The sequence below is a fragment of the Arachis hypogaea genome, chromosome 10 (genome assembly GCF_003086295.3).
Source record: "Arachis hypogaea cultivar Tifrunner chromosome 10, arahy.Tifrunner.gnm2.J5K5, whole genome shotgun sequence".
Lineage (NCBI taxonomy): Eukaryota > Viridiplantae > Streptophyta > Magnoliopsida > Fabales > Fabaceae > Arachis > Arachis hypogaea.
The window spans coordinates 12,589,090-12,608,396 of record NC_092045.1 but is presented as its reverse complement, the minus strand read 5'-3'; the positions used below and the strand labels follow the sequence as shown (position 1 = coordinate 12,608,396).

General features: G+C 42.5%; 1 non-coding gene across 1 annotated transcript; it reads right to left on the bottom strand.

Annotated features, from left to right (window-relative positions):
• Positions 1–18,756: 18,756 nt before the first annotated feature.
• LOC112719492 (small nucleolar RNA R71) lies at positions 18,757–18,864 on the bottom strand. The gene has a single exon (XR_003161792.1). It is a non-coding gene; the product is annotated as a small nucleolar RNA R71 (small nucleolar RNA).
• Between the last annotated feature and the right edge of the window lie 443 nt (positions 18,865–19,307).

Here is a 19,307-nt window from a genome sequence, read left to right as displayed (position 1 = left end):
AGAAAAATGCGTTCGAGTACAGGGAGGTCAGAATCCAACAGCATCTACAGTCCTTTCTCAGCCTCTGAATCAGATTTTTGCTCAGGTTCCTCAATTTCAGCCAGAAAATACCTGAAATTACAGAAAAACACACAAACTCATAGTAAAGTCCAGAAATGTGATTTTTGCATAAAAACTAATAAAAATATAATAAAAAGTAACTAAAACATACTAAAAACTACCTAAAAACAATGCCAAAAAGTGTATAAATTATCCGCTCATCACTTTAGCAAAGGCATCAAGAATTTCTGTTTCTTTATTTTTCTCCAGATTCTTTATCTTTACAGTAACCTTTATCACTTAGTTTTTCATGCTACAAACATCGCTCTCTCTCTTTTTAAAAGTGCTAAATCTTTTTCATGAGTACTCTTCATTGCCTTTAGTTCCTCTTTTTTTCTAGGAGCTTTTCCTTCAACTCTTCCATCATTTTACTTTTTAACTCCAACTCTTCCTTCAGTCCTTCTATGTCATTTTTCTTTTCTAGATTCTTTTTATGTTTCTCCTCTTGACTTTAACCAATATTTTCCAAACAATATGTTATAATCCGAACTTATAAATATTATTCACAAACTATATAATTCACATGCCTCATGATATTTGTCGATACCAATATCACCAATTTTATTGACTAATGTTACATCAGATGATGATTGAAAAACTTCATCAACCACAACCATGAATGGAAAAATATGATGCCATAATGAGGTTCTATCACCTCAATCCAAAAAATAGTGCAATTTTTTTATTATTAACAAAAGCAGTAAACTCTTCTAAAAGAATCTCTTTCCCTTTTTCATATACATCTTCATTCACATCTTCTACGGTTAAATCCATCTTTCTCTTTTTGAAGACCATAGGTTTTTTTGGGGGCTGGTTGATTAACTTCCCCCTCCCCATCTCCCTTACCCGAGTTAGACAAGAAACCTTCCTTTTCAACGTTCTTGTTCTTTAGACGAGCTCCGAAGCTCGTAGCAGTGACACCTAAAAATTTTTCACCTGCAAAAACACAACCAAACTCATAAAATTATCACTTATAACAATTTTACTAATCACAAACTATGTTTATAAAATCTTACCAACGTATTTTACCACAAATCTCCTGTCTTCCTCCCATGGAAGTAATTCAGATACAGATATTAATTTATACCTTTCAATTACCTTCACTAAATAATCTACTACACATTCATCTCTAGAACTAATTTTTCAAAACCTAACACGTGTTGTGGCTGTGAACACCAATAAAGAGAAAATTTTTCACCAAAATTTTCATCCATATAAAAAGAAAAATATTCTTCTACAGATTTCACCTTCAAAAATATTTCTTTAAAAATTCTTAAATGAAGATTTGAACATTTTTAAACAAGAACAACTATTCAAATTCACCCATACCCTTTTCCAAACACATTTAGCTTGAAGCAGTGAGAAAAATACCTCTAAGGAGATTTTTATTTTTAAAAATTCCATTAAAATCTCAAAACATCTCAGAAAGGCCCAACCATTTGAGTGCAATTATGATGGTACACAGTTTAATTTCTTTAACACTGAACATTCAAAATTAATGAATGACAATCTTACTCAAAGTTCTTGCAACACACAACTATGCATATAGAAAAATTCAAAATCATATTTTCTATGAAAAATCTGTTCAAACTAGGGGTAGCAATGGGAAAGCCCGTCCCACCAAAAGGCCTCCATCTGGCGGGTTGGCCCGCCGCCCCGTATGGTGAGGCAGTTCTGAAATCTCTCTCTCTCTTAACTATTAAATATTAAACAATATATAATTTTACAATCATTTCAAAAAATTTATAATTTCTAAAGACAAAAAAAATTTTAATTTCTAAATTCACAAATATTAAAATCTTTATAATTATAAATAAGTAATAAACATAATCATAAACGAAGTTTTTTGAAATAAAATAATAAAACTAATATTGTCCAAAAAAAACAAACATGGTCTAAAACATAAAATTAAACATCCTCAAGTTTATAATCAATCAAACATAAAATATAATCCAAAATATAACTTAAAACTAGGTTCATCAACCTCGACTTGAGACTCAGAACCAAATCTAGCAACAGCAACATTACTCACAGTTTTGGAATTTATCTTTTCCGAAATAACAGCAAATGTTAAAATGATTATTATACAGTCTGACTTAGTCAAACCATAATCAAACAAAACAAAATAAAACACAACAAACAAACAAAATCTGCATCAGATTTCATATTTGTCAAAACAGTAAAATTCAATCAAAACAAACAAACCCAAACTTATCTAAATCTTTGATCTGATACAAACTTAAACTTATGCTAATGTTTAATTTAGTCATGCACATTATTTTGTAAATATAAGTGAGATAGAAAAGGATAAAAAATTCAAAACATTAACAAGTTAAACCAACATACAAGATTAACAGCGATAACGACTAGGACTGAGTAGGCGAGGAGCAGCGGTGATAGCTTGATGGTAGATCCAGAGAGGACAGAGGAGCAGCATCAATGGCCAGGAGCCCAGGACCGATGAGCAGTGGTGACAATGGCTAAACAGAGAAGCGGTGGCTAGGACCCAAGAGGACCAAAGTGCAGTAACAAGTTGGTGAGACAGCGACGTAGGAGTAGCCGGTGACGAGGAGCGGTGGGACGGTGGTGCCAAACTGCCGGGTGCGAGACTGCGAGCTCAAAGCCTGACGATGAGATGGCCGTGAGACAGCGTGACTCGTGAGCGTGAGCGTGAGTGGAAAGCAACAGGCCAACAGTGCTGGCGATGGCAATGGCAACGACGCTGGATAGGGATGGCAGACGCAACAGGACTGGGGGCGACTGGGGCTTGGGGCCTGTGTGTGGACAGTGTGGTCACCGATGGTTGATGCGTGAGCATCTTTTCTATCTTTTCCTAGTGAATTTGCATCTAATTTGTTGAGTTTAATCAAGAATTAATTATATTTTAGCCACTATGGATGCTATTTTGAGTTTTGTGCAATACTGTTTATTTTAGGTAGCATTCGGCTAGATTTGATAGAGTTTATGTAGCACGAGAATCAAAGGAGATGGCTGCGAGGAGGGACGCACACGCGTGTCTGACGCGTGCGTGTGAATGGAGGTTTCCATGGCGACGCGTGCGCATGACTGATGCGCACGCGTGAATTGAAGATTTGCTCAGCGACGCATCCGCGTGACTTGCGAAAAAGACCATCGACGCGTACGCGTGACTGATGCGTACGCGTGACATACGCCACGTGCAGAAAATGCAGAAAAATACTGGGAGCGATTTCTGGGCTGTTTTAACTCAGTTTTCAGCCCAGAAAACACATATTAGAAGCTACAGAATGGACAAATCAAGTGGTCCCCACCCATCAGCTAAAGACTTGATAATTAATTCGAATTTAAATTCAAAATCTTATTTTAGGAAAAGATATTATTTTTAATTTTAGATAATTAGATTTTAAATTTATTAGAATTAGTTATAAATAGGAATTTAGATGCCATCATATTGGAAACAATACATTTTACCAGAATCCTAGTTTTCTTCTCTGAACCATGAGCAACTAATCCTTCTTTGTTAAGGTTAGGAGCTCTATCTATTTGTATGGATTAATTCGTTTGATCTTTCTAATTTAATCCATGTTTTGATTTATATTTCAATAATTATTTTCGTTCTTTATTTTATGAATTTGGGTGGAACGAAAGTATGTCCCATGTTCTAATTGAGTTCTTGTAAAACTTGAAAAAGCTCTTTACTTGAACAACAGCTTGAAAACATATTATCCTGAATTTCTAATTGTTTGTATTTAACGGGATACGTGACATATAATCCCTTTATTTTTGGATAATTAGGATTCTTGTGGCATATAAACTGGAATTTGATCATCACCTTCTAATTGGAATTAATTGACCAAGGAATTGCCAGTTAATGAATTTTAGAGGAGACTAGGAAAGTCTAAGGAATTAGGGTCTTGTCACATATAGTTTTCCATGAATTAAATCTTGCATGATTAAAATAGTTAGTAAGAAAAATTAATCTGGAAACTCTGAAACCTTAACTGTTTTCTCCATATCTTATTCCCAACTCATTGCTGCTTGCTTCCTGAAATTCTTATTTTACTGTTTAATGCTCTTTGAATACCAAAACACTATTTTCTGTTTGTCTAACTAATCCTATCAAACACTATTGTTGCTTAATCCATCAATCCTCATGGGATCGACCCTTACTCACGTAAGGTATTACTTGGTACGACCCGGTGCACTTGCCGGTTAGTTTGTGGGTTGTAAAATACTGCACCAATGGTATACTGGTGTGAGTGCAAGTGTGAGTGTGTTGTGTTGTGTCTGAGTTTGAGAGAGTAAGTGGAATTAGGGTAGGGTTTCTTTTGGGTCGAATCGGGTCGAGATTTTTTTACCTGAAATTTGTAAAAAAAATGCCCCTAACCAAAAAAGCACTGGGTCTCCGGGGAAGCCCGCCCCGCCCTACCGAAATCCGTCAAATCCCACAGTTTAGGCAGACTTTTTAGGTATGACATTTTTAAATTTCCAACCCACCTTTTTAGGCATGTTACACGGGCCGGGCCGGCAGGCTTCGACCCATTTGCCACCCCTAATTCAAACCTACTACATGGTAACAGTTCCATTCGAACACTAGAACCTTTCCTAACTATTTTCAACTTATCCATTTAATCTACACTATCTTTATCTACAAACAATGACCCACTGATTTTAACGTCCTCACCAGCACACTTATATGGATCATCATCGTCATCTCGTGACTTTTTTCCCTTTTTCATACCATTTGTTTTCAAACACAAACAAAAAGAAAAAAGAAGATACAGTATTCAAAATGATGGATAATAGAACTCACCTCTTTTGCTCATATTTTTAACTCTCTTTGAAAGTGTTTTGATTGAAGAAGCTGCTTTTATGACATTATGATGAGCGGATAATTTGTACGCTTTTTGGCATTGTTTTTAGTATGTTTTTAGTATGATCTAGTTAGTTTTTAGTATGTTTTCATTAGTTTTTAGTTAAAATTCACTTTTCTGGACTTTACTATGAGTTTGTGTGTTTTTCTGTGATTTCAGGTATTTTCTGGCTGAAATTGAGGGACCTGAGCAAAAATCTGATTCAGAGACTAAAAAGGACTGCAGATGCTGTTGGATTCTGACCTCCCTGCACTCGAAGTGGATTTTCTGGAGCTACAGAAGCCCAATTGGCACGCTCTTAACGGCGTTGGAAAGTAGACATCCTGGGATTTCCAGCAATATATGATAGTCCATACTTTGCCCAAGATTTGATGGCCCAAACCGGCATTCAAAGTCACCTTCAAGATTTCCAGCGTTAAACGCCGGAACTGGCACTCAAATGGGAGTTAAACGCCCAAACTGGCACTAAAGCTGGCGTTTAACTCCAAGAAGAGTCTCTACACGAAAATGCTTCATTGCTCAGCCCAAGCACACACCAAGTGGGCCCGGAAATGGATTTTTATGTCATTTACTCATCTTTGTAAACCTTAGGCTACTAGTTCTCTATAAGTAGGACCTTTTACTATTGTATTGGGAGACTTTGGTAGCTATATTCATTTTTATGCTATCTTAGATCATTGGGAGGCTGGCCATTCGGCCATGCCTAGACCTTGTTCTTATGTATTTTCAACGGTGGAGTTTCTACACACCATAGATTAAGGTGTGGAGCTCTGCTGTACCTCGAGTATTAATGCAATTACTATTGTTCTTCCATTCAATTCCGCTTGTTCTTGTTCTAAGATATCACTTGTTCTTCAACTTGATGAATGTGATGATCCGTGACACTCATCATCATTCTCACCTATGAACGTGTGACTGACAACCACCTCCGTTCTACCTTCGATTGGGTGAATATCTCTTGGATTCCTGATTGCATGATGCATGGTTGATCGCCTGACAACCGAGTGCTCGTCTGACAAACGAGCCAACCATTCCGTGAGATCAGAGTCTTCGTAGTATAGGCTAGAACTGATGGTGGCATTCAAGAGAATCCAGAAGGTCTAACCTTGTCTGTGGTATTCTGAGTAGGATTCAATGATTGAATGACTGTGACGTGCTTCAAACTCCTAGCAGGCGGGGCGTTAGTGACAGACGCAAAAGAATCGATGGATTTTATTCCGGCCTGACCGAGAACCGACAGATGATTATCCATGCTGTGACAGAGCATAGGCAACGTAATCACTGAGAGGATGGGAGGTAGCCATTGACAACGGTGAAACCCTACATAAGCTTGCCATGGAAAGGAGTAAGAAGGATTGGATGAAGACAGTAGGAAAGCAGAGAGACGGAAGGGAAGGCATCTTCATGCGCTTATCTGAAGTTCCTACCAATGAATTACATAAGTACCTTTATCTTTACCTTTGTGTTATTTTCGTTCATCATCATATCCATTTGAGTTTGCCTGACTAAGATTTACAAGATGACCATAGCTTGCTTCATACTAACAATCTCCGTGGGATCGACCCTTACTCGCGTAAGGTTTATTACTTGGACGACCCAGTGCACTTGCTGGTTAGTTGTGCGAAGTTGTGTAATGCCATGGTATTGAACACCAAGTCTTTGGGGTTCATGTCCGGGGGATTATGAGAGTTGTAAAAAGTATTGTTCACAATTTCGCGCTTCCAAGTTTTTGGCGCCGTTGCCGGGGATTGTTCAAGTTTTGAGCAAGCTTTTGGTAACATCAGTGCCAAGGATTGTTCAGTTTGGACAACTGACGGTTCATCTTGTTGCTTAGATTAGGTATTTATTTTTTTTCGAAATTCTTGAAGATGAATTCTAGAGTTTCATGATGATTTGTTGAAGTCTGGCTGGCTGAGAAGCCATGTCTAATCTCATTGGACCGAGGTTTCAACTTATCATCACAAGAGCTTGTTGATCTTTATCAATCTTGCTTTTGGAGCAGTGATCTGCTAAGGCTTGGCTGGCCATTGGCCATGTCTAGTGTTTTGGACCGAAGCTTTCCTTGAATGCTTGGCTGGCTGTGAAGCCATATCTAATTCCTGGACCGGAGTCTTAGACTAGCATTGCACTGATTCCTGGAATTCTCATCAAGAATTTTGATATCTTTTTTCACTTAATTTTCGAAAAACACAAAAAAAAAATTTACAAAATCATAAAATCCAAAAAAAAAATTTTCTTGTTTGAGTCCAGTGTCTCATCTTAAGTTTGGTGTCAATTGCATGCATTCATTCATGTGTCTTAAGGATCTTCAAATAATTCTTGATGATTTCTTACTTTGATCTTTGAATTCTCTTGACTTGAGTGTTTTATGTGTCTCATATGCATTCTCATTAGTGTCAGCAGTATACAAACTGCTAAGTTTGGTGTCTTGCATGCATTGTTATTTGATTCTTGTTGCATTTTGATTTTTCCTTATGATTAAAAAATCCAAAAATATTTTTAATTTGTGTCTTCTCAAGTCAATAATACAGAGAATTGAAGATTCAGAGCATTCTGCAGAGGAATTACACAGAAAAAGCTGGGCGTTCAAAACGCCCAATAAAGAAGGACAGACTGGCGTTTAAACGCCAGCCAGGGTACCTGGTTGGGCGTTTAACGCCCAAAAAGGTATAGTTTTGGGCGTTAAACGCCAGAATGTGCACCATTCTGGGCGTTTAACGCCAGGATGGCACAAGGGGGAAGATTCTGTTTTCAAATCAATTTTTTTCAGGTTTTCAAAGTTTTTCAAAATCAAATCTTTTTCAAATCATATCTTTTCAATCATGTGTTTTCAAAATCAATTTCTTTCCATTTTCAAAGATACTTACTGTTTCGAGGGTTACCTGAAACGCGTAGCTCGGTCGTCTGGCAAGACCCGAGGTGAGGGTTCTGTGACCCGAGCTTGATGAGCCGAGCGGCTGGTGGTTGTACCTGCAATGACACTCCGATGCTTAAGTTAGCATGGGTCCAAGCAGATATTTAGTAGAATTAGAGTATGAGTTATACCTGGGTGCTCCAGTGTATTTATAGTAGTTGGTCGTGATCTTCCCTGGATAAGATATTCTTATCTTATCTTATCTTTTGGGAGTTTTATCTCTATCTTTGCGGAACCGCCTTTCCCAGGCCTTTTCGGCCTTTAGGTTTTGGGCTTCGTTCCTTTTGATGGGCCTTCTTAGCCTATTTGTCCGAGGTCCGACCTCAGGCTTGGGCCTTGGGACGAGGTCGGGCCTTCTATGATCTTGACCGGTTTTGGGGAGCTCGGTCAGGGTATGAACAGTGCCCCTGCCCGAGTTCGTCCTTTTTGAGAGGTTGAGCTCGGGCATAGTAGTTTTTTCAAAATTTGAAAATGGCCGTTTCAGCATTTATTGCTTGTTACCGTTTCTCCTCGATTTCCGTTCGGGCTCTGTGAAGGCATTATTTATTTGCCCCTTTCCTCATTTCTTCGTTTATTCTGTTCCCTTTTCATTTTTCTGAGTTTTCGCCGCCACCTCTTCTTCGAGCGCCGCTCCTTCTTTGTTTTCTTCTTCTCCGATTCTTTTCTGTGCGTCTTTCCGGGGTTTCCTCCGCGCCGCCGTTTTCGTTCTCCTTGCATCGGAGCTTGTCGTCTTTCTTCCTTTTTTTTCCAGGTTTGTTCTCGTCTTCATTTTCTTTGCACACATATGCTTCTGTTTCTTTTTCTTCTATGCCTGGGTTGCCCCGAAAAGAGGCGCCGCCATTGCTTTGGTTATTTTGTATGTGGGGGGGCTCTTTTCTTTTTGGTATTTTGTTTTCGAGTGGCTGCATTTTCTTCTGAAAGAACTTTTTGTTTTCTTGCTTTGCTGAATGGGCTTTTGCTGTTTTGCTTTTATGTGATTTTTGCCTTGCTGTTTGTATTCTTCTTTGTAGGCAAGATTTTTATGTCTCGAAAGGTTCTTCAAGCAATGTCGACCAAGATTCCGAGTGGTCTTGGTTGGGTAGATCCTGTTCCTTTAAGAGTCCCTTCGGTGGTAGATACTGAGTATTTAGCTAGGTTTCGTAGGCAATGTAGCATATGTGAGGATAGGGAGTCTGAGAGGGATTATGAGTTAGTAGCCCCGGATTCCGAGGAGAGAGTTTGCTTCCCGCCTTTAGACAGTTCCGAGAAGCTCTTCTTTTACGCCTATGATTGTTTTTTCTCTAAGCTGGGTGTCCGACTTCCTTTTACTGACCTGGAGTCCGAGGTGTTGTGGTCCTGTAACCTTGCCCCTACGCAGCTCCATCCAAATTCCTGGGCATTTTTAAAGCTGTTCCAACTTTTGTGCCAGTTTTTGGGTGTCCCTCCCTCTATTTCTCTTTTTTCCTATTTGTTTGTGTTAACGAAGCCAGGTTCGGGTGGGGGGAAGGTGTCTTGGGTCTCTTTTAGGGCTAACCTGGGGAGGAAGTTCTGTACCCTGTATGATGAGTCTTTTCACGATTTTAAGAACTATTATTTCAAGGTCCGGGCTACTGGGGACGTCCGACCTTTCTTTCTAGATGAGAGTGGGGAGCCTTCTTTTCCTCTTTGTTGGCAGGAGAATGTAGCGTCTGTTAAGTATACGTTTGAGAGTCTAGATGAGGTGGAGCAGGCTTTTGTGGGTGTGGTAAGCAGTTTATGGGGTCGGGCACCTCACTTGGATACGAAGAAAATGTTGGGAGATCCAAGCCTTCTCCGTTCCGAGTTAGGTAGTTCCCGACCTCTTTGAGATTCCGACCTTTCCTTTGTGTTTTTATTTTTGGTGGAATTTCTGTTGTGGTAATCCCTTTTATTTCTTTGCAGAGATGTCTTCTCAGGCGGATTCCATGAAATTTCTTCGTCGGACGAAGAAGTCGGTGGCTGCTCAAAATCTCGAGGCCGGGGATGCTTCTGCCCGATCTTCTCCGCAGAAGACTACCGTGGGTGTTCAGACTCGGTCGAAGACTATTCCGACTCCTCAGTTCCGAGCTATAAGCCAGGATCCTCCGACCTCTGCTACTTCTTCTCCTCCTCCGTTCTCGGGTCCTCCTCCCAAGAAGCAGAAGACCTCTCAAGAGCTTGCCGGTTTCAATGATAAGGACTTCGATGCTCTTGGTTGGATTGAGCAGCACATCCTCCCTCAAACTTTCATTTCTACTGATGATGCGTCTATGGAGCATCATTTTCAATATATGGCGCGGAGCTGTGTCCGGATGGCTAGTCTTCATGCCGCTATTGCCCGGGAGTTCAAGAAATCCCCCATTGGTGCGACCAGCTCTCGACTTGATAAGGCTCGTTCCGAGCTTGATAAGATTAGTCAACTGAAGGCTGCCCGGATTGCTGAGCTGGAGGCCTCCTTGGAGAAAGAGAAAACTAAAGCTACCGCGGCTGTGGCGGCAGCGAAGACATCTGAGGAGATGGCGAAGGCGGCCACGGAGAATTATACCAAGCTATATGCCGAGCTTGTGGAGACAAGGGAGGAGTTGCAATCTGCGCAGGACAAGTTTTACGAGCTGGAAGGTCATGTGGCCAAGGGCATGGATGCCATGTTCGAGAATTTGAAGGCTCAGGTCCGAGTTCTTGCTCCCGACCTAGATCTGAGCTTGTTCAGTACGGATAACGTCGTTGTGGATGGCCAGATTGTTCCTGCTCCTGCTGAGGATGAGGTCCCGATGTCCGACCCCAAAGTTCCGGTTGGGAACCCGACTTCCCCTTTGGTCGGGAATAGATCTGGTGTGGAAGCTTCGAATCGGGATGACGTTGCTGTCGATGCGGTCCCGATATCTATGTTTCCTCCGGAGCCTGCTGTTGATGTGGAGTCTGGAAAGGACCTTGATCCCCTGTAATCTTTTTAGTGGTTTGCCCGGCCTGTGGGCTTTTTGTTGGATGACTTCTGTGAACGCTTTTTTGGACACCTTTCGCTTTATGTAGCTACTTGCAGTAACTTTATTATGCGGTGTTTTGTTCGCGTTTTGACCTTCGGTTTCCGCTTTTGTGCTTTTCAGTTGTTTTCGGTCAACAACTTTTTAGCTAGCGTTTTGACCTTTGGTTTCCTTTTTTGTGCTTTTTAGTTGTTTTTTGGTTAACAACTTTTTAGCTAGCGTTCTGAGATTTCCTTTGGTTTCCGCTTTTGTGCTTTTTAGTTGTTTTTGGTTAACAACTTTTTAGCTAGCGTTTTGAGACTTCCTTTGGTTTCCGCTTTTGTGCTTTTTAGTTGTTTTTTGGTTAACAACTTTTTAGCTAGCGTTTTGAGACTTCCTTTGGTTTCCGCTTTTGTGCTTTTTAGTTGTTTTTGGTTAACAACTTTTTAGCTAGCGTTTTGAGACTTCCTTTGGTTTCCGCTTTTGTGCTTTTTAGTTGTTTTTGGTTAACAACTTTTTAGCTAGCGTTTTGAGACTTCCTTTGATTTCGTTCTTTTCGCTTGTACTTTTTAGTTGCCTTTGTAGAGCAACTTTTTAGTAAGCGTTTTTCGAAATCTTGGTTCTTGCCGTTTTAAGGCTTTCTTTCTTGGATCCGAGCTTTAAGCTCGGACCTCGGGCGCTCAAGTACCTCCTTTTTGTTGGGTCCGACTTTGTCGCTGGTCGGCCTTTTTAAGTTATTTTTGTAATCTCTTTTTTGTTTGGCTTTTCGAGCCATTTCAGAGTTACTTTATAACTTGTGGGTCCGACCTTTGTCGTTTAGTCGTCCTTCTAAGTTATTTTTGTAATCTCTTTTTATTTGGCCTTTTGAGCCTTTTCAGAGTTACTTTTATAACTTCTCACATTAATTTGAACCTCGTCGCTTTATCTTTGCCGACCTTGTATGGTCTCTTGGCAAATGATTTTTTGCGTTTTGCCGAGCATAAATTAATGCGCCTTGGTGGGGTACTTTCTTTAGGATTTGCTTTATCATGAGGAAGAAGAAAAGAAAATAGAGAAATTTGATTAGTATTAAAAAAAAGAAAGAATATTTACAGAGTGTTTACCCTTTGACTAGGTCGGGTGTCCTACTTAACCGGGTGTCTCATTAAAAAACCCTTGTAGGGAAAAAGAGTACACCTCGGGTTAAGTTTTTCTAGCTGTAGTATCGTCTTAGATTACAGGCGTGCCAGGCCCTGGGCAGCTCATTGCCTTCTAGGTCGGATATTTTGTAGTAGCCTGTCCCTAAGACTTCTGTTACCTTGTAGGGCCCTTTCCAATTTGCGGCTAGCTTTCCTTCTCCCGACTTTTGTGTTCCGATGTCATTTCGGATTAGAATCAGGTCGTGAATGGAGAAACTTCGCTTTATTACCTTTTGATTGTATCTGAGGGCCGTTCGCCGTTTTAAGGCTTCTTCTCGGATTCGGGCTCTTTCTCGGACCTCGGGGAGGAGGTCGAGTTCTTCCCTTTGTGCCTGAGGGTTGCCTCCTTCGTTGTAGAAGATGACTCTGGGCGACCCTTCATCTATTTCGATAGGAATCATTGCCTCCATCCCGTAAGCTAGTCGGAATGGGGATTCTCCCGTTGTAGAGTGCGGGGTTGTCCGATATGCCCATAGTACCTGGGGGAGTTCTTCGGCCCATGCCCCTTTGGCCTCTTGGAGTCTTCTTTTTAACCCGGCCAGGATGACTTTATTTGCGGCCTCTGCTTGTCCATTGGCTTGTGGGTGCTCGACCGATGTGAATTGCTGTTTGATTTTTAGTTCGGCCACCAAGTTCTGGAAACTTGTGTCCGTGAACTGTGTTCCATTGTCTGTTGTGACGGAGTAGGGGGCTCCGAACCTCGTGACAATGTTTTTGTATAGGAATTTACGGCTTTTCTGAGCCGTAATAGTGGCTAAGGGTTCAGCTTCGATCCACTTCGTGAAGTAGTCGACCCCTACTATGAGGTATTTGACTTGCCCCGGTCCTTGGGGAAACGGGCCGAGTAGGTCGAGTCCCCATTTTGCGAAGGGCCATGGCGCAGTGATGCTGATAAGGTCTTCGGGCGGTGCCTTGTGAAAATTGGCGTGTTTTTGGCAGGGGGGACATATTTTCACATACTCCGTTGCGTCTCTTTGCAAGGTCGGCCAGTAGAACCCGGCTCTGACTACTTTTTTGGATAGTGCCCGAGCTCCGAGGTGGTTCCCACACATGCCTTCGTGGACTTCTTCGAGGACGCTTTTTGTTTCCGAGGTCGGAACGCACCTAAGGAGGGGGTTTGAGAATCCTCTTCTGTATAATACGCCGTGAATTAATGTATAATTCTGGGCGTCCTTTGTAAGCCTTTTAGCTTCTTTTCTTTCGGCGGGGAGAGTTCCCGACTTCAGGTAGTTGAGTATGGGGGTCATCCATCCTTGTTGTTGGTCGGATATATTTAGTATTTCTTCCTCTCTTAATACGGAGGGAGATTGTAAGGTTTCTTGGAGGAGACTTCTGTTGTTGCCTCCGGGTTTGGTGCTAGCAAGCTTTGAGAGGGCGTCTGCCCGGGCATTTCGTTCCCGAGGTATGTGCTGGATCTGTACTTCTGAAAAGTGGCGCAATTGTGCCTGTGTTTGGTCCAGGTATTTTTTCATAGTTGGGTCTTTGGCCTGGTAGCTTCCATTTACTTGTGATGTGATGACCTGGGAGTCGCTGAAGATCGTGATTCTCTGGGCTCCAACCTCTTCGGCTAGCTTTAGACCTGCTAGTAGGGCCTCGTACTCGGCTTGGTTGTTCGAAGCCTGGAACTCGAATTTTAGGGATAGTTCTATCCGTGTTCCTTGGTCGCTTTCAAGTATAACCCCGGCTCCGCTTCCTGTTTTATTTGAGGACCCGTCGACATACAGGTTCCATGAGAGTGGAGTTCCAGGGGTCTCAGTGTATTCTGCGATGAAGTCGGCTAGATACTGGGATTTTATGGCAGTCCGAGCTTCATAGTGAAGGTCGAACTCGGACAATTCCACCGCCCATTGTAGGATTCGTCCTGCCATGTCTGTTTTTTGTAGGATGTGTCTCATGGGTTGGTTTGTCCGGACCTTGATGGTGTGGGCTTGAAAGTAGGGACGGAGCCTTCGGGCTGTGAATACTAGGGCGTAGGCGAATTTTTCTATTTTCTGATAGTTTAACTCGGCCCCTTGTAGTACCTTGCTTATAAAGTATATGGGGTGTTGTCCTTGGTCATTTTCTCGTATTAATGCTGAAGCAACTGCCCGATGTCCGACCGAGAGGTATAGTACGAGCTCTTCCCCTTTTAAAGGTCGGGTTAGGATTGGTGGCTGCCCGAGGAATTCCTTGAATTCTTGGAAGGCTTTTTCGCACTCCGGGGTCCACGCGAAGGGTTTCCCTTTCTTTAGGAGTGAGTAAAGAGGTAGTGATTTTATCGCTGATCCTGCCAAGAATCTTGATAGGGCGGCTAGCCTTCCATTCAGTTGTTGTACTTCTTTGACACACGTCGGGCTCTTCATATTGAGTATTGCTTGGCATTTATCCGGGTTTGCTTCGATGCCTCTTTGAGTCAGCATGAAGCCTAAGAACTTTCCGGCTTGTGCGGCGAAGGTGCACTTTGTCGGGTTGAGTCTCATGTTGTGCTTCCTGAGGGTGTCGAAGACACTGGTGAGGTCGGGCACCAAGTTTCTGTCTTCTTGTGTCTTTACCAGCATGTCGTCGACATACACCTCTAGCTGTAGTCCGATGTGCTCTGAGAACACTTTATTCATTAGCCTCTGGTAGGTTGCCCCTGCGTTCTTCAGCCCGAAGGGCATTACTACGTAGCAGTAGTTTGCCCTTGGGGTTATGAACGAGGTCTTTTCTTGGTCGGGCCCGTACATCGGGATTTGATTGTATCCCGAGTATGCATCCATGAAGGAGAGATATCTGTAGCCTGAGGCTGCGTCTACTAAGGCGTCGATATTTGGTAGTGGATATGGATCTTTGGGGCAGGCTTTGTTGAGATCTGTGTAGTCGACGCACATCCTCCATTTTCCATTGGGCTTTTTTACCAGGACCACGTTCGCGAGCCATAGGGGGTATTTTACTTCCTTAATGAACCCTGCGTCTAGTAGTGCTTGTACTTGTTCTTCTATTGCTTGCATGCGTTCGGGCCCGACCTTCCTGCGTCTTTGTTGGACAGGTCGGGATCCCGGGTACACTGATAGCTTATGGCACATTAGGTCGGGGCTTATGCCTGGCATGTCGGAGGCTTTCCAGGCGAAGAGGTCGGAATTCTCCCTTAAGAGGGTTATGAGTTCCTCCTTTAGGCCTGCTTCGAGGTTTGCTCCTACGTTTGTTATTTTTTCAGGCGTGTTCCCGATCTGGACTTTTTCGGTTTCGCCCTCAGGTTGTGGCCGAAGGTCTTCTCGGGCTTGAACTCGTCCGAGTTCTATTGTATTGACCTCTTTCCCTTTTAGGCTCAGGCTTTCGTTATAGCATCGCCGTGCCAATTTTTGGTCGCCTTTTAGGGTAGCGATTCCCTTTGTGGTAGGGAACTTCATACAGAGGTGTGGGGTTGAGACTATAGCTGCTAGTCTATTTAGGGTTGGTCGCCCAATGAGGGCATTGTATGCTGAAGCGACGTCGACTACGATGTAGTCGATGCTTAATGTTTTAGATTGTTCGCCTCTTCCAAAGGTGGTATGTAGCGAGATGTATCCTAAGGGATGGATCGGGGTGTCCCCTAGTCCAAATAGGTCGGTGGGATAGGCCTTTAGCTCTTTTTCTTCAAGCCCGAGTTTGTCGAAGGCCGTTTTGAATAGGATATCTGCTGAGCTTCCCTGGTCAACCAGGGTTCGATGTAGGTTGGCGTTTGCTAGGATGATGGTGATTACCATTGGATCGTCGTGCCCGGGTATTACCCCTTGAGCATCTTCTCGGGTAAACGAGATAGTAGGTAACTCGGGCAGGGGGCTGTCTTCTCGGACATGATAGACGTCTTTGAGGTGTCTTTTTCGCGAGGATCTGGATGTTCCTCCGCCTGCAAAACCCCCATTTATCATGTGAACGTGCCTTTCAGGGGTTCGCGGGGTTTGCTCAGCCCGATCTTCGTTATCTCCCCTCCTTCTCTTTTTGGTCTCTTCTCCCTTTTCTGCTATGTGTCTGTCGATTTTTCCTTCTCTGGCCAGCCTTTCTATAACGTTCTTTAGGTCGTGGCAGTCGTTAGTAGAATGACCGTAGAGTTTGTGGTATTCACAGTACTCGGACCGATCTCTCCCCGCTCTCTTATGTTTTAGAGGTCGGGGTGGTGGGATCTTTTCGGTGTGGCACACCTTTCTGTAGATGTCTACCAGGGAAACTCGGAGGGGAGTGTAGCTATGGTACTTCCGTGGCTTGTCCGAGTTGGATTCTTCTTTCTTCTTCTGTTCCCGATCTCGATCTCGGAGCGGGTAGGTTGATTCCTTCCTAGAAGAGTCTCTTAGCTGGGAGGTTTCCTCCATGTTAATATATTTTTCTGCTCGCTCCTGCACCTCGTATAGGGAGGTCGGGTATCGTTTGGATAGGGATTGGCTAAATGGTCCTTCTTTTAGGCCGTTTGCCAGTCCCATGATGGCCGCTTCTGTGGGCAAGTGTTGTATGTCCAGGCAGGCTTTGTTGAATCGCTCCATGTATTCTCGGAGGGTTTCTTGGTTTCCTTGTTTGATCCCGAGTAGACTGGGGGCATGTTTTGCCTTGTCCTTTTGAATGGAGAACCTTGTTAGGAATTTTTTGGTTAGGTCTTCGAAGCTGGTGATTGATCTTGGTGGCAGGTTGTCGAACCACTTCATGGCTGACTTGGTGAGAGTGGTGGGGAAGGCTTTGCACCGAATCGCGTCGGAGGCGTCGACCAGGTACATTCTGCTTCTGAAGTTGCTGAGGTGGTGACTTGGATCGGTGGTGCCGTCGTAGAGATCCATATCTGGTGGTTTGAAGTTTCGCGGTACCTTTTCCTTCATGATCTCTTGTGTGAAGGGATCATGATTGTTTTCGGGGGTGGTGCCGCGTTCCGTTCGGTCTTTCAGGTTGGCCTCTATTTTCCGCAGTTTTTCTTCTAATTCTCTGCGCTTGCGAGCTTCTCTTCTCAGATCTTGTTCAGTTTCCTTCTGCTTTTTTATGTCCTCTTCGAGTTGTTTCAGCCGGTTTTGCTGTGCCCGAACTGCTTCTAGAATTTCCGAGTTCTTTTCCTTCTCGGGATTTGGTGGATCTTTGTTTGGGAGTGGTGTCTTTGGGCGATTCTGTTTGTTTCCTCCTGGAGTGTGCGGTGATAGAGGGCTGTCCGGTCGTTCTCCGGTGTCAACTTCCTCCTCTTGTTCTGAGGTAGCGTGGTTATTGTTGGGAGGATCGTCCGCCATGGTAGAGGGATGACTTCCAGGTCCCCGGCAACGGCGCCAATGTTCCGAGGGTTACCTGAAACGCGTAGCTCGGTCGTCTGGCAAGACCCGAGGTGAGGGTTCTGTGACCCGAGCTTGATGAGCTGAGCGGCTGGTGGTTGTACCTGCAATGACACTCCGATGCTTAAGTTAGCATGGGTCCAAGCAGATATTTAGTAGAATTAGAGTATGAGTTATACCTGGGTGCTCCAGTGTATTTATAGTAGTTGGTCGTGATCTTCCCTGGATAAGATATTCTTATCTTATCTTATCTTTTGGGAGTTTTATCTCTATCTTTGCGGAACCGCCTTTCCCAGGCCTTTTCGGCCTTTAGGTTTTGGGCTTCGTTCCTTTTGATGGGCCTTCTTAGCCTATTTGTCCGAGGTCCGACCTCAGGCTTGGGCCTTGGGACGAGGTCGGGCCTTCTATGATCTTGACCGGTTTTGGGGAGCTCGGTCAGGGTATGAACACTTACTATCAATTAATAATTTGATTCAACATTTCAAGTATGTTGCCTTTTCTGTTGAGAGAGGTTTAATGTTTGAATCATATCTTTTCTTGTTAGTCAAGTTTTTAATTTTCAAAATCAAATCTTTTTAAAATGTTTTTCAAATCACATCTTCTCAATCACATTTTTTAAAAACCAATCATATTTTCTTAATCACATCTTTTTCAAAATAAGTTTTCAATCAAATCTTTTGGATTTCTAATTTCAAAATCTTTTTTTCAAAAAATCACTTGATTTCTTTTCTACTTTCATTTTCGAAAATTAAGTAATGTTTTTCAAAAATATTTTCAAAATTTTACACTTAATTTTCGAAAATCACTTTCCTTCTTCTCACATCCTTCTATTTATGGACTAACACTATTCCTTAATGCAAAATTCGAACTCCATCTTCTTTGATAAGTTCGAATTTTCTACTTCTGTCTTCTACCTTTCTCTTCCTCTGACACTTCAAGGAATCTCTATACTGTGACATAGAGGATTCCACATTTTCTTGTTCTCTTCTCTTTCTTATGAGCAGGAGCAAGGACAAAAGCATTCTTGTTGAAGCTGACCCTGAACCTGAAAGGACTTTGAAGAGAAAGCTAAGAGAAGCCAAAGCACAACTCTCTTTAGAGGACCTGACCGAATTCTTCAAAGAAGAAGAACATATGGCAGCTGAAAACAACAACAATGCCAACAATGCAAGGAAGGTGCTGGGTGACTTTGCTGCACCTACTCCCGACTTCTATGGGAGAAGCATCTCTATCCCTGCCATTAGAGCAAACAACTTTGAGCTTAAGCCTCAATTAGTTTCTCTAATGCAACAGAATTGCAAATTCCATGGACTTCCATTGGAAGATCCTCATCAGTTTTTAGCTGAGTTCTTGCAAATCTGTGACACTGTCAAGACTAATGGGGTTGACCCTGAGGTCTACAGACTTATGCTATTCCCTTTTGCTGTAAGAGACAGAGCTAGAACATGGTTGGACTCTCAACCTAAAGAAAGCCTGGACTCTTGGGAAAAGCTAGTCAATGCCTTCTTGGCAAAGTTCTTTCCACCTCAAAAATTGAGTAAGCTTAGAGTGGAAGTCTAAACCTTCATACAGAAGGAAGGAGAATCCCTCTATGAAGCTTGGGAAAGATACAAACAATTAATCAGAAAGTGTCCTTCTGATATGCTTTCTGAATGGAGCATCATAGGTATTTTCTATGATGGTCTCTCTGAACTATCCAAGATGTCTTTGGATAGCTCTGCTGGAGGATCTCTTCATTTGAAGAAGACGCCTACTGAAGCTCAAGAACTGATTGAAATGGTTGCAAATAACCAATTCATGTACACTTCTGAAAGAAATCCTGTGAACAATGGGACTAGTCAGAAGAAAGGAGTTCTTGAGATTGACACTCTGAATGCCATATTGGTTCAGAACAAAATATTGACTCAACAAGTCAATATGATTTCTCAAAGTCTGTCTGGAATGCAAAATGCACCAAGCAGTACTAAGGAGGCTTCATCTGAGGAAGAAGCTTATGATCCTGAGAACCCTTCAATAGAAGAGGTGAATTACATGGGAGAACCCTATGGAAACACCTACAATCCTTCATGGAGAAATCATCCAAATTTCTC